The sequence below is a fragment of the Podarcis muralis genome, chromosome 11 (assembly GCF_964188315.1).
Source record: "Podarcis muralis chromosome 11, rPodMur119.hap1.1, whole genome shotgun sequence".
Classification (NCBI taxonomy): domain Eukaryota; kingdom Metazoa; phylum Chordata; class Lepidosauria; order Squamata; family Lacertidae; genus Podarcis; species Podarcis muralis.
In genome coordinates, this window is record NC_135665.1 from 12,599,200 (window position 1) to 12,610,743 (window position 11,544).

Here is an 11,544-nt window from a genome sequence, read left to right on the forward strand (position 1 = left end):
TTCAGGGGCACAGTTATTCCATTCAGGACCAGGGAATCCTCCACACCTGTCCGCCCCCTGTCCCCCAAAAACCATCCTTCTGTCTCTTCAGAATTCAACTTCAACCACAATCTTCAGATGCTATGATGATCACTTGTGGCTGGTTATGAGATCAGGACATAAACATGTTTTCATAAAAAGTCAAGGTTTCATAAGAGAAAGCATTTCGAAGTAAAATTATACAGTAGTGCCACCTTGCTAGGGCTGCTAAATTTTTTAATAGTCCTCCCATACCAGTTCAGAACCAATTCCTGCATTTATTTTCTTCTCCCTTGCAGTGGGGCTTAAATCAGATTATTTTAGCTTACTGCATGTTCTGGCACTCAGTGGTTGCCTGTTCTGACTGTCTGTTCTGCCTCTGAACTGTTTGTAGTGTCCTTGAAGAATAGGTCAAGGACATTTAAACAGGAGGGATAGAGATTTAAGATTACAAGGAACATTGAAGTATAAGGGGATGGTTTGACAGTGCAACTAAGCACTTAGAGACCTTGTGGGATCTCCTGCCACAGGGTCAAGCTAGATGTGATGTTAAGCACATGAATATAGTTCTGTGGTTTTTGTTTTGCGCACCCAGGTGCAATGAAGCACAGACAATCCTAGACTAAGTCACAGAGTAGCAATATTGGGATTAAACTGGGCCACAACTTTATTGATTACAAATGCCAGAACTTGTCGGCATATGCAGATTAATGGTTGGTAGGGGATGACCAAGGTTAAGGGTCACCCTACAACATTCATCATATCCAGGAACCTCATGTGATAATTGGCAGAGGGCTCTAAGATCTGCCAGCTCCTGAGTTGGGTGTCTGGACATGAAGCACCCCTCTGGGTTTGGGGATACTTCTGTGCTTTCAGGCTCCATTGGCATGAATGAGGAGGGGACCGTGGCCAGGAGAACTTTCTGGAGTCCACCACTGGGCAGGGTCTAGGCCTGGGAGAGGCAAGGTTATACCCTTGTCCAACTGGTCAGTTTTAAAGAATCTCACACATACCTTAAAGGCACATCAATGTTGAATGCATTCACACGATTAATTTCAGAAGCCATTGGGGGCTTCTGAAGAGGATCTGGACAGGCATCTGTTGGGCGGGGGGCGCTGAGATAAAAGGATATCCTGATGCAAAGAATCTGATTATCTGTTTAGGGCCACTTAGTAAAGGTAAAGGTAAAGGTACCCCTGCCCGTATGGGCCAGTCGTGTCCGACTCTAGGGTTGCGTGCTCATCTCGCTCTAGAGGCCGTGAGCCGGTGCCGTCCGAAGACACTTCCGGGTCACGTGGCCAGCGTGAAGAAGCTGCAGCTGGCGAGCCAGCACAAGCGCAGCTCACGGAAACGCCGTTTACCTTCCCGCTATAAAGCAATACCTATTTATCTACTTGCACTTAAGAGTGCTTTCGAACTGCTAGGTAGGCAGGAGCTGGGACCGAACGACGGGAGCTCACCCCGCCACGGGGATTCGAACCGCCGACCATACGATTGGCAAGTCCTAGGCACTGAGGTTTTTACCCACAGCGCCACCCGCGTTTCCAGGGCCACTTATTAGATGCTGTGAAATATATCACAATTGTGCCAGTAAGTACTGACAGCAGCATTCTCAGAGGCCAAACAACTCTACATTGTGTCTTCACACACAAATGGCAGAGAGGAATAGCGCAACCAGTCCATCATTCATTGATCACAGGGCTTCATTTCTGATTAAGCAAAGCAGCTGGCATGTTTTCAATGAGCAGTCATTAATACTGGTATTTTGAAGGCCTAAGTAGCAAGAGAACAATCAGTTCTGGTGTTCTATATTTCCAGCTGAGCTAAGTTTAATCACAGAGGATGAAGTATTCATACCAGTAGCTGACAACATCCAGCCAAACTATCTTCTAAAAACCATATGAATTCTGTGTGGGCATACAGGGAAAATGCATTTGATGCTTAAAATGTATCAAGTAAATTTTGGTATAATTTAGATGTTGCATTTGCAATAAAATATAGTCTAGTTACAAACTAGATGCCCTTTTCTCTTCCTGAAACAAGCTGAAAATTCCGTTGCAAGGAAGCCACATCCAGAGAAAAATGCTTGCTGTATTTGTCAATCATTTCAATACTGTGGTCAACAGATCAAAACCAAAATACTATAAATTCAGTACCAGTTGTTATGAAGTACATTTTGGGAAGTCTATGGAGCTCCTCTTGAACCATGTTCAGAGTTTGAGATGCATCCATTAAATGTGGGTGGGGCATCTGCAGCTATTACATGGTTTATATTAATTTTCTTTAGTCTCCTCACACACTTCAAGACTAGACAGCCCTTCGGTCTATCATACCAATTTGTCACACCATGATCAACCAAGATATTAAGATACTCCTCAGAGACAATTCTCTGGATACCTCCACTGTTATGTACTGAGTTGAACAGGATCCAAAATGCAGCAGTCTGATTGGTCCTAGAACAATAGGATTCAGAATGCAGCAGTCTGATTGGTCCTAGAACAACAGGATTCAGAATGCAGCAGTCTGATTGGTCCTAGAACAATAGGATTCAGAATGCAACAGTCTAATTGGTCCTAGAACAATAGGATCCAGAATGCAGCAGTCTGATTGGTCCACAGGAGCCACCCAATCCAGCTCCAGGTAGAAGTGAATCCGCAACCTGATTGGCCTACAGGAGAATCCCGGAATTAGCCAATCGCGTGGGGCCCATTGTGTAAATAATGTATATAAAGCAGACATTCTGGGGGAACTTCCATTCCTCCTCACCACTACAAGCTGAATAAAGAGCATGAAATCCACTCTCGACTCTCAGTATATTTCATCCACCAACAGAAAAGAAACAGGTGATTATGTCAGACAGAGTCAGAGACCATGCTGATGAGGGGTGCACTAAGGAGGAATGGTGGGAGCCACCCCCAACCCCTACCCCGATCCTGATCCTGAATCTTCCCAGGAGCAGGAGGACGGTATAGATTTGGAACAATGGTTTGCAGAGGGGCATAGTTCAGAAGGCAGAAGCTGGGAAATACTGGATGGGGAACAGCTAGCAGGAGAAACACTAGAAGAGAGAGAGTTAACAGATTCACAGTCTCTGGACAGCATTCACCCCCCTTCTCCAAAGAGACGGAGAGCTCAGAAAGTGTTAGAACAGAAAGCGCAAAGGGTACAAGCTCAGATTACAAAACGTAGGAGTGATGTAGATTAATAGGGATGGAATGGGGGGGGGGAGTGAGCCTTAATTGGGAGCACCACCATTTCTAGTAGACATGTTCTTTTTTCTCTCTCCCTATGATTATGAAAGAATCTAACTGGTAAGACGTTCCTTTCATTTGATCTCTTCTTATTTACTGCTACCAGGAAGGAAGCCAGTTCCCTGAAGCCTGACAGACAGGGCCTTTGTGGTGGTGGCACCCAGCCTTAGAATTCTCACTTTGACTGGTACAGAGTATTACACTCTTTACTTTCAGTGCCAGATTGAACTAGGACAGTCAGGTGCAAAAAGCATTCAGGGCTCTTGCACCTTTAATATATATGCAGAATTTGTGTCAACATACAGCACACTACAGGAATCTAGTCTAGATGTAACCAAGGCATGTGTTGACTGTAGCCAAGTCTGCTCTCTCTAGAAATGGACCCAGTTGCCACACCGGCCTAAGCTGAGCAAAAGTTCTCGTAATCTCAGCCACCACTTGTCTCGACCATCTAGGAACAGCGCCAGTTCAGTACACTCCCAAAATGTAAACTTCATATTTCAAGAAGAGTGGAATCTTTTCCAGAACAAGCGGATATTCTATCACTGGACCAGCTGTCTTCATAACCAAGGACACTTACGGTAAGTTTCTGCATGTTCACCCCCCATCCAGCCCATCAATGGTTTCAGAGAATGTTTGAGAACTTCCACAGCCTCTATGAGCTGAGAAGAAAGGGAGATTATGGATCTACATGTCACCTGCATGTTGCTGACAACCAACTCCAAATCTCCAGACAATCCCATCCCCCTTAGTGGTTTCTTTTAGATGCTGCTTTATCATTATGCTAAATAAAGGTAAAGGTAAAGGTACCCCTGCCTGTACGGGCCAGTCGTGTCCGACTCTAGGGTTGCGCGCTCATCTCGCTCAAGAGGCCGGGAACCAGCGCTGTCCGGAGACACTTCCGGGTCACGTGGCCAGCGTGACGAAGCTGCTCTGGCGAGCCAGCACCAGCGCCGCACACGGAAACGACGTTTACCTTCCCGCTAGTAAGCGGTCCCTATTTATCTACTTGCACCCGGGGGTGCTTTCGAACTGCTAGGTTGGCAGGCGCTGGGACCGAGCAGCAGGAGCGCACCCCGCCGCGGGGATTCGAACCGCCAACCATGCGATCAGCAAGTCCTAGGCACTGAGGTTTTACCCACAGCGCCACCTGCGTCCCTGATTGTCCTAAATACTGAGTGGTTTATAAATACTCATCAATCAATCAAACTAGTAGAGAGGACAAGAAGGAATTTTGCAGGATCTCAAGCAGGTGCCCCCCACCAGGACCTTCAGGAATCTCCTCTCCGCAAACGGCAAGATCTATTGTGTGCCAAGGCCTCATGACCCGCAGTTCCCAAATGGATAATAAACACACGGACACGAGTATTTTGCTTTATGGGTTCAAATAGGCCATCATCATTTATTATGTATATATTATGGGTCTCCCCAGCCACTCTGGGCGGCTCCCATCAGAATATTAAAAACATGATAAAACATTGAACATTAAAAACTTCCCTAAACAGGGCTGCCTTCAGATGTCTTCTAAAAGTCAGGTATTTATAAAAGTCAATTTATAAAAAAATATTTTACAAATTGCAATTATAATATAGTCACCCTAATGTTCAAAATTAATCTTGGGCGTCTTTTGTCCTTTTTATGATAACTTGTGAAAGTTAATGTCCTGGCTAGTGCCTGTTAATAGCAATGGAGTCGCCTGAAGAATTCAGAACAGGGCTGATGCTATGAGGTTTAATCCCTGAAATTATCATCATTTTCCAGTGACAAGATTTAAGTTCAATTCAAAAGGGGGAAAGTAAAGAAACAATCGTGCGATTCGGCGAGTCTCATTACTGCCTAGCATTGATTTTCAGTCAGAGCCGCTGAGCATTAGTGGAAAGAACCTTATGCAACCTGGAAATTGATGTGCTTTCACCCATGCTGCAGCTTTATGGAACATCCATCTTAAAAAGAGGGAAGGATGCTAGCTCTGTAGTATTCACTAGTCATTCTGACACAAAATCTCTCTCCCTGCTGCTTTAATGCAACGTTGATTGGATTACCGGGGTTTCCAGAATGTGCTGACAGCATCTCAGTTAAGGAATGTAGAAGATGGAATCTGGCTTCCTTTTTTTCCACATTTCACTAACTCTTTATATTCCTTGGCTCCTGGCTGATGCGTATCAGCAAGTAAATGAAAAACAGTATCCTCGTTTAAATTATGACATTCTCGTTTCCAGGTTAAATTTATTGTTATATGTTGGAGGGCTCAATTTAGATGAAACGTTCACTGTTTCTAGCCATCAGAATAAAATAATTTCAGTCAGCCTTGCACCAGAGGAAACTATACTGTGGTGCTAGAAAGTATCTAGTTGTTTTTCCAAATTATTTTAAATTGCCTTGGTGACTCAGTTGACTGCCATAGATTTTATAATGGGCATCTTTAGCTGAAATGTGTATTTTGGAAGCTAGGGAAATGGTTTGGGCATCCAAGTAGACACTATTAGTGTGACTGCGACTCATTTCACCACTGGAACAAGACCACAGCATCTTGCACTGCCTATCAAACTGCCCCACATATTTTTCATGCCATCAAGAAATTCTGCATTGAATTCAATGGCCATAGTGGGTTTGCATTATGAACTGTTGTCCAAGCACTACCCGTGCAATAAAGAATTGTACAGGAAATATACATGGTTTTATTTTCTTTTGCAACACACAGGAAAAAAATAGAGTGTTCTCTGAGGCATGGTTTAAAAGAAAACAAATAGAATTCCAGAAATGGAAATTACATGTCATAAATGATATTTCTGCAACACACCTGCCTGAACCAGGAGGGGAAAAAAATGCTTTAGGGAATAGAATAAAATAAACAGACTTCCAGTGGAAAGCAGGTTTCATACCTTATGACCTACCAGTGCTGGAGAGGGGGATGCAATAGGAAGCTAGGAAACTGTTTAAGAGCAGGTCATATTGTTTGCCCATTTATGCAGTGGGCTCCAGAGTCTTCAACTGTCAGGGACTGAGCAGAGGAGGAGGAGTGGCGGAAACCGCCTCCCCATCCTGACCCTTCCAGGGAGGAGGAAGAGGAAGACAATACAGTGGCACTTCAGGTTACATACGCTTCAGGTTACAGACTCTGCTAACCCAGAAATAGTGCTTCAGGTTAAGAACTTTGCTTCAGGATGAGAACAGAAATCGTGCTCCGGCAGTGCAGCGCCAGCGGGAGGCCCCATTAGCTAAAATGGTGCTTCAGGTTAAGAACAGTTTCATGTTAAGAACGGACCTCCTGAACGAATTAAGTACTTAACCCGAGGTACCACTGTATAGATTTGCAACAGAGATTTGAGGGAGGTCACAGCTCAGAGGCAGATTAGGCAAAAAGAAAAAGAAATAATGGGAGAAGAGGAGGCAGAACCGGACCGGCAGCTGGCTGACATTTTGTCACTAGAAAGCATTCTAGACCCAACATCTCCCAGAACCTGGCGAGCCTAAAAAGTAGGAGAGCAAAAAGAGCTCAAAGACAGAGGGCACATAGCAGCACCCGTAGAGGAGATGGTGATGACGAATGAGGGAGTGGGAAAGAAGGGGGTGGAGATTAACTCAGGACAATGCCATTATACAAAAGGCTGGGGTCTATAGCCTCTCTCTGTAAAGTTTGAAATAAAAATGGACGGTAAGAAACTTTCCCTTGTCTTTATACTTCCCTGGGCAACCAGCCGGGAGCTGCTGACAGTATCCTAACATCAACAGAGGACTTTCACATCACCTATTACCTGATAATTTAAACTGGGGGTTCCAGGGAATGAGCCTGGGGTGTTCCCCATGCAGATCAGGTGCTTTAAGGTAAAGGTAAAGGGACCCCTGACCATTAGGTCCAGTTGTGGCCGACTCTGGGGTTGCGGCGCTCATCTCACTTTACTGGCTGAGGGAGCCGGCGTACAGCTTCCGGGTCATGTGGCCAGCAGGACTAAGCCGCTTCTGGCAAACCAGAGCAGCGCACGGAAACGCCGTTTACCTTCCCGCCAGAGTGGTACCTATTTATCTACTTGCACTCTGACGTACTTTTGAACTGCTAGGTTGGCAGGAGCAGAGACCGAGCAACGGGAGCTCACCCCATCGCGGGGATTCGAACCGCCGACCTTCTGATCGGCAAGTCCTAGGCTCTGTGGTTTAACCCACAGCGCTTTACCCCTGAGCTAAATACCTTCTGTCAATAAATGCAGTTGTGAAACCTTTAACACCTTATCGGTCTCTACAGCCACAGCAGGTGCTGTAACTCTCCAATGGCTTGACTTCACCCACAAAGGCACACTCCTCCATTGTCTCCTGAGGCAGATGCCAACAACAAAATATGACGTATCTGAGCACGTGATGCACAGAAAGAACTCAAATGTTGCTAAGGCCAAACATGCGCCAAGATCTTTCATCCTCACGTGTACAGAATCACAAAGTTGGATGGATCTCCCATGGCTTCTCCAGCCTAGTACCCTGCAAGAAGATCCTTCCACAAACCAGAAGAGAGAGTTCTCCCATTTTTAAATACATCTCAACGCCAAATGCTGGATATACACAACACAGGAAAGCCACTAATGTCATATTCTGAGCACAGCTGGCCTGACCCACCTTACTTACATTGCTTTTGTGAAAGTTTCCATGAAAGAAGATGTTACAACCACCCCAAGTCTATTCCATTGCTGGAATGCTCTTGTATTTCGGAAGTTTTTCTAACTAATCTGACGGCGATTGAGTGAACCAATTTTCCCTGTTCTTTTTTCTGACTTCATTTGAAAACTAAATATTGACTCCACCTTCAATTAAGAAGTAGCAACGGCTGTCATGGGAATTAGAAGAGTTCTGCAGACTAAATCTGCGGTGTCAGGTGATGAAATCCATCTGATTAAATGTCCACAGATAATTGTGTTTCAGTTCGGTTGGGCTGGATTTAAAAAAAATAATCTGGGAAAGATTTCCTTTCTTAAATGAGCATAAGAACCTAAGAGGATTCCCACTAGATCAACCCATCTAATTCCTGTTTCCCAATGGTCAAGGAGATTCCCACGGGAAGCCAACTAAGCAGGACATGAGGGAAATTGCTAGGATTCTGTAGCTGGAATTTAGTCTAGTATCCATTTAGAGACATTTAGACTAGCCTTAATTTCTATTAAATTGACTAACCCCTTTTTAAAGCTGTCCATGTCAGTGGGAAGTAATTTCATAGGTTAACGATGCACTGTGGAAATAAATACTTCCTTTTATCGGTCATTAAGCTTCCAGAAGTTATCTTCATCGAATGACCGCAGGTTTCTGGTATTATGAAAGGGGGTGGGGAGTATTTCTGGCCACTTTCTCTACACCATCCGTGGCTCAGTTTGTAGAGCATGCAGCTCTTGATCTCCAGATCATGGGTTTGAGCCCCACGTTGGGCAAAAAGATCCCTGCATTGCAGGGGTTGGACTAGATGACCCTCTGGGTCCCTTCCAAGGCTCCAAATCTATGGAATCTATGAACCGTGCATCATTCTCTCATTTCTCCCTTACTTGCCTTACAGCTGCAGTTTCTTGAACCACAACAAGCACAGCTTTCCGGGCAAATCTATTTAATAATTATTCACAAGTTGTGTGGGGCTAAATGTTACAAGAAAAGGTGCCAGTATGTGCTAAATTCAGCTGGATAATGGTGAAGCACTCTCTAGAACTGCAATACTTCCAGTGGGAACATTTTTTCATATGTTTTATAGGGCTATAACATGGCCCCTGTACAACACCAGGAATCCATACTCCACGCACATAACTAAATTTTGGCTGCAGTTCTGTACAAACTTGGGACTAAGTATCTTTGAATTCAGAGAAGCCTGCATTGCAGGGGGTTAGACTAGATGACCCACAGGGTTCCTTCAAACCCTACAAGTCTATGATTCTATTCTTTAAAAATAAAATAAAATAAAGCAAGCTTAATTCCAAAAAAAAAAAAAAAACCCAACCTTGCAAACTATATGGTTATATGGGAAACAAGCATAAATGCACATTTGCATAAGCATGTGCATTCCTATTAAAAATAACTACATAGGCATGCAAAAGTATAAAGAAAACACTGTGTGAATCTTCACACCTTAACGTATTTTGCTATAAGATAATGCAGGAAGTCTAGATAAAATAACTGATTTTCTTAAACAGTTCTTTGTTTTGATTTCTTTCGGGGCTAATGATTGATCAAGCTGTTCAAAGCAGGCGAACCAACCCATCTCTGTTCAAAACATCTCAGGGACTATTTGTTTAAAACTTACCAACCTGCACTGCCTTACTCTTCGGCTTCGAAAATATTCAGATCCATTTGCCAGGGCTCGCTATCTCTTTTTTCAGAAACAGAAAAGGTCCACGAGAATCTAACCCCGAAATGTATCACCTGCACATTTTGAAAGATGCGGAGCTATGAACTTCTCCCTCACTAGGATTCCTCCCTTTTGCATTTCGAAATGTTTCCATTCACTAAGTTTCCCCTCTGGTTTTTGTTTTTAAAGAAAATAATCTTGTATTACTTCCACCCCTTTTCCAGCAGGCAGATGGGTCAAAACATTCCTCACATTTCATTCGGGTGAAAATTGTAGCCTAAAGCCAGTCTTGTAATGTGCATCCTGACCATTATGCAACATTCTAGAGAGAGTTTATTAAAAAATAAAAAATAAGGAGACTTACCTGAGAAGAAGAAGTCCGATAAATATGCTTCAGTTTTTGCCTGTCATAGTAGCTGAGGTAGAGGCTTTCTGCTGAGGCTGGGAGCTGGCTGTTTTTTAGTTCTCCCAATCTGTATCCCTCCTCCTTCCCTCTTCCGCTTTATGTCCAAGTGGTGGCTGTTCTTTGGTGCTCCTGGCGTTTCTTGTGCTTTAGTCACTGAGATGCCAGCTCCCTCTCTTCCTCTCCGGGTGCCTGGGCCGTGGTTAATGCTTGTGTCCCTCCAGTTACTCCCTCTCCTCTCTGTGACAGAGCAGCTCTGGCTCCGGCTGCTGCATCAGCTGCTATTAGTACCTAAATGGCGCCTGCAAATCTCATCTAAGCTTCTAACTGCCACCTACTGAATAAACGTGGAATTCACATCTTTGGGATGGGCTGGGTTTGGTCTTATTAAAAAAAAAAAGAAATTCACCACTCGGGCAAAGGCGGTCATCTCTGTCGTACAATTGGGCTCCCATCCTTCAAAATTGCATTTTATTTGTTTTGTTTTGTTCGCCTCTCCAAATGCAGCAGCAACAGCCCTGCTCCTTGAGCCTGACAGAGCTCACACAGGCAATTTCATGGCTGAAGTTGTGCACAGAACGGCCTCGCAATATTCTCCTCTTCATCTGCGAGCACACAAATTGGTGGGAACTATTTCGCAGAGTTTTTTCATGGAGAGAAGTATTTCCCCCCCAAGTTTTAGTTCCAGTGGAGCAGCTTTCTTGTTTCAGAAAGGTTTTGGAATGGGTTGTTTGTTTGTTTGTTTGTTTGTTTGTTTGTTTGTTATTGCTGCCACTGCAAGTGGCACCAGTAGGAGCTGTAGCAGAAAACTGGCCGCCATTTTGCATCCTCCATGCTGCCCTTGATCTTATACAGTGGTACCTCTGGTTACGTACTTAATTTATTCATAGAATCATAGAATCATAGAATCATAGAGTTGGAATAGACCACAAGGGCCATCGAGTCCAACCCCCTGCCAAGCAGGAAACACCTTACTGCAGGACAAATAGCATGTGCCATAACCAGAGCACTGAATTGCTTTCCCTTCCATGCCATTCCGGAGGTCCGTTCTTAACCTGAAACTGTTCTTAACCTGTTTTATTAGTTTTCATCAAACAAACATACTAATAAAAATTTAAGTTGGGGAAAAAAGAAAGAAACTGTTCTTAACCTGAAGTACCACTTTAGCTAATGGGGCCTCCTGCTGCCGCCGCATCGCCGGAGCACAATTTCTGTTCTCATCCTGAAGCCAAGTTCTTAACCCAAGGTAATATTTCTGGGTTAGCAGAGCCTGTAACCTGAAGCGTATGTAACCTGAAGCGTATGTAACCCGAGGTACCACTGTACAGTTCCAGGCCACTGTGGGAAAGAAAACAATACGTGCCCCCATGTACAGACATAGCAATGGAAAAAATTTGGAGAAAATGCTGCAATGTAGTCTTTTCCCAGTGTGTGCGGGAGAGAGAGAGTGAATATCTCAACATTTTAATCAGAAAAAAATATAACTTTTGGCTCAATTCCTCTAGAGATTACATAGAACGTGACTGTGGTCGATACTGTGTTGAAGGAATGCTGCTGTCAAC

The 11,544-nt window shown here is 44.2% G+C and overlaps 1 protein-coding gene across 1 annotated transcript in view; it reads right to left on the minus strand.

Annotated features, from left to right (window-relative positions):
• Nucleotides 1–10,273, minus strand: part of DIRAS2 (DIRAS family GTPase 2) — a 29,500-nt gene extending 19,227 nt beyond the window's left edge. Inside the window, exon 1 of the mRNA XM_028749087.2 lies at nt 9,944–10,273. The gene's annotated coding sequence lies outside the window, so the exon portion shown is untranslated. The remainder of the gene's footprint in view (nt 1–9,943) is intronic.
• Between the last annotated feature and the right edge of the window lie 1,271 nt (nt 10,274–11,544).